This window comes from Camellia sinensis, chromosome 4 (assembly GCF_055761805.1).
Source record: "Camellia sinensis isolate YWXY chromosome 4, ASM5576180v1, whole genome shotgun sequence".
Classification (NCBI taxonomy): Eukaryota; Viridiplantae; Streptophyta; class Magnoliopsida; order Ericales; family Theaceae; genus Camellia; species Camellia sinensis.
In genome coordinates, this window is record NC_138964.1 from 9,178,124 (window position 1) to 9,184,231 (window position 6,108).

Sequence of the window (6,108 nt, forward strand, 5' to 3'; positions counted from 1 at the left end):
TTCCTGGATTTAACAAAACCGTGGGCTCCGAAACCACGTGACCCACTTTCCTTATTTTCCCACTCTTTCATTTTGATTTCACATATTTTCTTATTATTTCTTTCTTTATTTTTCTTTCACATTATTTTTAATCTTTTTCAAATTCCATTCATACCATATAGATTTGCACTCCAAACCTTGTTTTATTCATCTCAGGAATCTACTTCCATCGCGTTCTCACCAGAGAGTTACACAAAAACAAAAACACAAAACAAAAAAAACAAAAAAAAAAAAAACACACAAACACCCACCCACAGGCGGGATTTTTTTCTTATCCCTTCTCTACTCTGCCGCCGGTCTCTTATTCTTGCCTCCGTCCTGGACGGCCCTTGACGGTGTTGCCTCCGTATTTCTCACGCCGCCGAGCCCGTTCCCTCCCCCCTGCTCCTCCACTGCAGCATATGGTGGCCCTCCAAATCGGAACATAACGGTGGCCTTTCGCTTCAACTCCTTGTTTTCCGCTTTTAGCACACATATCTCTGCTCGCGCATCCTTATACATGCGCTGGAGCAGAGCCAGTTGGGCGTTTAACTGCTGCACCTCATTTGTCCTACTCTGAAGCCGGTGCGACAAGTTTGTGACTGCCGTCATGGTCTCCACACATGACTTCAATGTATACTGATTGGCCTCAATATCTGATTGCGCTGCCATTATTTGCTCCACAGACCACATAAGAAAGGTCAACGGAGCAAAACCAGGGGCGCTTGGTTGAGGTTCCAGGGCAACCGCACTAGTTATCTCTCTTGTGGACTCGTTGAAGTCTGGAAAGAGAGTGAGCAGACCACGGGAAGAAGAGGCCATGTTTTGGGTTGTTGAGTGTTTCCGAGCAGCAGCGATTTCAAACTGGTAATGTCAGCAAGGGTTGGTTGCAGAGTGTTTCAGAACGACGATGTTCAGCGGTTTCAGACTTGTTTGGTTTGCACAGCCTCCGCCTCGGTTTATATAGACAATGACGACGAGGACGACACGACGCTCTGTCAATCACGTGCATCACCGCGTGTCCGGCGCACCTTTTGATGGCTCGCCGCTCGACGATTTCTGTCGGGCACGGCTTTTGATGCAATGGGCGCGCCTTTTGAGGGCTCGATATATATATACATGTATATCTTTTGGGTAGCCTATATCCACAATCATACAGTGTCATCTACATCGGTCCGACATGACCCCGTAAACTGTCCCGACATTGATTCCGGTCAGCTTTTACAACGGTCCGGCATGACCCCGTAAACTGTCCCGACATTGATTCCGGTTAGCTCCTACAACGGTCCGCCATGACCCCGTAAACTGTCCCAACATTGATTCCGGTTAGCTTCTACATCGGTCCGGCATGACCTCGTAAACTGTCCTACTACAACGGTCCGACACGACCATACAGTGTCTTCTCCAACGGTGTGACACGACCATACCGTGTCTTCAACAACGATTTGACACAACCATACAGTGTCTCCTATCCTATTTTATTTTATTTATCAGTTTACTTTCCTGTTTTATTACTCCCTCCAAACTCAAGTTGGTTAGTACCTATCCTCCTTGAGTTTGAGGGGGCTGTTAATATATTTTATGTTAGTGTTTTAGGCTTTAGATTAGTGCATTTACTTTCGGTTAGTGGGTCCACTTTTGGCATGATGATGTTTGTAATGTTCTCTCCTATATAACGGAGAGTGTACCTCTTTATTCATATAACATTCAATACATCAATATGTACATTATTCTCTCTGTATTTCTCTTTCCTTATACATTAATTCTAATAGTAGAGATGATATAAGATGAGAGAAACGAAAGGCCTTTGAAATTGTAGGTTTTTTGGGTTTGTGGATATGAGCAACGAAGTGTAAAAAGGTCTTCTTACCCAGTTAATGACATTCAGCTGGCCTGAAGGTCTCTCCCTCAGCCACAGTAAAGGCTACATGGCTTTTTTTTTAATTTGAGGCTAAAATAGCTTGCCAAACCCGATGCCAAACACTACCAATCTTCTTCTTCTACAGCAAAAATTTTAACGGGAGGAATGGAAAATTTTGTATTATTGCTTCAAAGTGTATTCTTTTGTGATGTGTCATTTTGATTTATATTCAAATCTTCTGTTTCGTTTGTTGTGTTGGACTAGGATGATTCTTTGGAAAAGACAAGTTAGAAGGGTTTTCACTTCATGGGCGACTTTACTTCATGAGCGTTTACTGCATTCAAACAGTGCTCCTCTTTAGAGCGTGGTGTGTCAGCAATATCCTAGCCTCCCTTACCTAAGATGATGAAATGAAAAATCAATGTGAAAGTAATCTTTTTATACGAAGAGTAGGACACATTGTTGTCATAAAATTATTATTTATTTTTATCAAGAGCCTAAAAGCAGCATATGTTAAAAATATAAATTCGAAGAACTAAAAAAACATTACTTTTATAAGGTTGGCCTGTAAGAAATATTTTTGTTTATCACTTTTTTACTGGTAAAAAGATTTTACAAAACTATTTCAAGAGTCTTTCATGAATGTAACTTCTTCGGAAATTTGCCAACTTGCCGTCTTAACCCCAAAGAATAGAAAAAATAAAAACAAATAAAAATGTAAAAGACAAAAAAGGGTGTAGTTTGAAGAAAATTACCATCTGATGAAGTTACAGATTCATCATCCTAGGGTTGATTTAACTGGTCATTTGGGAGCAAACGATCACGCTTCTTGGCTTGTTATGGTGTATTAGGATCAACTTTTCCTCCAATAGTAAGTCGTTTATTGATCTGTGAAAATCTAAGATCCTTTTTCCCATCTTGGAGCTTCATAGGACTACTTGGTTTTGAACATTCTGCCATTAAATGCCCCTGAAGTTTCTTCTGGTTCTGAAATAGATCAATATTTTTGCACATGCCACAACTACACAATTTGGATAAGAAATACCCAAGTGAGTCCATGCTTAGAGTAAAATAATAAGTCCATACATATCCTCTGCCTCTTGCGCTTTCTCTTGCTGTGAAATGGTATACTCTTCAAGCTCAAAAAGAAGACAAATATGGAAAGGCACACAAGTTTGCTTGAAGAGAGGAAATAAACAGAATATATGGTAATTGAAACCTACTTGTTCGAAAATCAAATCTTTTTTGTTTTTACAAAATGAGGATACACTTATACCGTCATAAGCAAACTCAATGCCTCTCTCGCTTTCCCATGATGCGGTTTTCGAAGCCACTGCCTCCACCATTCTTGTATCAACACAACACAAAATTAATAAGCACATAATATCAGATCAAACTGAACTTTGACATTAGTTCCAAAAAAAATTAACTTTGACAAACGCAAGAACAAAAAAATGACCCAGTATTGAACTTAGCTTCCAAATTCTCTATTTGAGAATTCTAGCAAAAAATGGCTACCAAGCGACATAATGCAATGTGTACATGGAAGTTGGTTGGCTAAAGCTCGAGCTTTCTCAGCACGCTTTAAAGTAAAATGAGTATCTCTTCCAACATTGTATCGATTTTCATTCTACACAAACATTAGGGTGATACAAGGATGTTCATGCAAAAGTAATGAAATAGAAAGGGCAAATTACACCTTTAACTCCTTTAGTATGACCCAAATTTTACTTTGATCATTATTGTTTCAAATTAAACAGTTTAATCCCTACAATTCAAATCTAATTTCAATTTGGTCCTTCCATTCAAGTTAGATGTTAAAATTAATAATTTTGGTATACTTGTTAAACTTTTCAGGTATACACGTAGAAGAATTAACGAAAATTTGAATGGAATAATCAAATAAAACTAAACTTGAAGTATAGGGACCAAACTGTTCAAATTAAAACAATAAAGACCAAAGTGAAAATTGTATCAAACTAAAGGGTGAAAAGTGTAATTTGCCCAAATAGAAAATACAAGTACAAATAAAACACCCCAACCCAACCATGTTATACTGGTGAAGCCAACACTCCTCACATGCAACCAACCACTTCCTCTTTCACTTTAGCTATTTGAAGCTTAATTTGTTCGAGGACAAAAGCAAGGTCCACAGCCTCTGAATCCAAAAATTAGATGCATAAAATTAAAAGACATTACAAAGATATTAGACAATGATACTTCTCTTACAACAAAATAAATACTTGACTCAACAGCTTCAATGGCAATTTCCAATGCACTATCTGATTCTAGATTCAAATGTGTATTCTGAAAAATCTCCTCCAGTTCTGACCTTTCCTGCAAAACAATTTCCTTCATTTTGCTCGATTTCAACTCTTACAGCCAACAAACTTCTGCCTCAAAAAGAAAAATGTCTTTGATCATTGGAAACATAATTACCGTGAGAAGTAAAAAAACATCAGGTCAGTGTTCAAAATCAATAGGACAGATTATTGATGGAGTCCAAAGAAATAAGGCTGTTAAAATCGGGATCCGACGTTCGATCGTTGGAGGTGTTTATAGGATTGGATTGTAGAACCGGATCGAGAATCGTAACATCTTACCAAAAAAGACAAATTACATAATAATTTAATTTAAATAAATATTTCTTAAAAAGTATATACAAAATGAGCTTATATTCTATTAGAAAGAAGTGAAGATATTGTGAAAAATATAATACTGCATGTAAAATGTACATATAATATTATACAATAGAAAACTCGATGGTAAAAATTTTGTATTTCATCAAAAAGGAAGGTGAAGAAGAAGAATTCTATAACAAAATACTTTACAATCTACAATAATGCATAAAAAGTGAAGAAAAAATATTTAATAAAGTTAAATATGACAATAGATTAAGAACTCAAAAGAGCAGCTTAACCGATTGATAAGATTTGTCATTAGCATCCCTGGTGGAGCGGATTTGAGTCACAAAAATAATCTCTCCAAAAATTGGGATAACGTTGTAATCATCTTACCCTCCTTAGATTCCGCTAAAGCTAAGTTTTTTTTCCAACTAATTAATTTTCTTAAATTACCGCAATATTTGAATATTTGTTTCCTAATTTATTTTTCTTAGTCTATTTGATTCAATACTACTTAAATTGGAATTTAGACAACAAATATAAAATTTACAATAAAATATGTCATACAATACAAAACAAGACTTGTAAATTGGATCAGATAAGATCGGATTCGGATCGAGATTTCATGATCTTATAAGATCCCATTATGAGGATAATGGATCGAAAGATCTTACTTATATAACGAATTTTTTACACGATCCACATCGATTATACTCAAATAAATATGGAGATTCTGATAACATGCAAAGAAAGCATGTTGGGCTCTATTATATCATGTTCAGAAGCAGCTATGTTACAAGTAACACCCTGAAACATTTGTTGCTCTTCAATTGGTGTGTCCGTCAATTTCCAAAGCTCCAACAATGAAATTGCAAGATCTTGGAGCTACCACACTTTGAAAGGTTAAAAGGTCTACAAATTAAAGAAGAAAATAAATTTGAAGTAATTGGAAACTAATATAAACCATTAATTACCCGTTGCATCCTCTGTATTTTAATCTCTCTCAATCGTTATATTACAATTCCCAACTGCTCAGTAGTATCATTACTTATGTTTGTCGTTGCTTCATTATTATTACTATTTATTTATAATAATAATAATGATATAAAATGTGTGGAAGAAAAAATCCCAAGTAATTGGAGGTTTTTGCTTGTCTCTTGGCATCCATATCATCTGAAATTTTTTTCCGTCCCATTAGCATAGCTAAATTTGAATAGAATGACTCTGCATCAACAAAAATAAGCTCTCGTTGCCTTTGATTGAACTTGACTTTGCAGTGCCTTGAATCAATAAAAAAGTTCATTAATTTGTTTCATCTCATTTCATTGAGTGAGAGAGATTGTAAGTCACTTCGGCTACGTATTTGTTGGTTGGTTGATTGTCAAAATCATTGTTGATTGAGAATTGTATTTGTGGCTGCTATTGATTGAGAGAAGTATATAGATGAAGTAAAACTATAAAATAAAAAGATTATTCAGAAATCTCAGAAATAACCTGCCATCAAATAATACCGTATTCTCCAGAAATCTCAACTTCCACTCTCACTCTCGCACCCATTTTTGACCAAAATTATTCCAACGGGAGCTGGCGACCGAAGCCCAATGA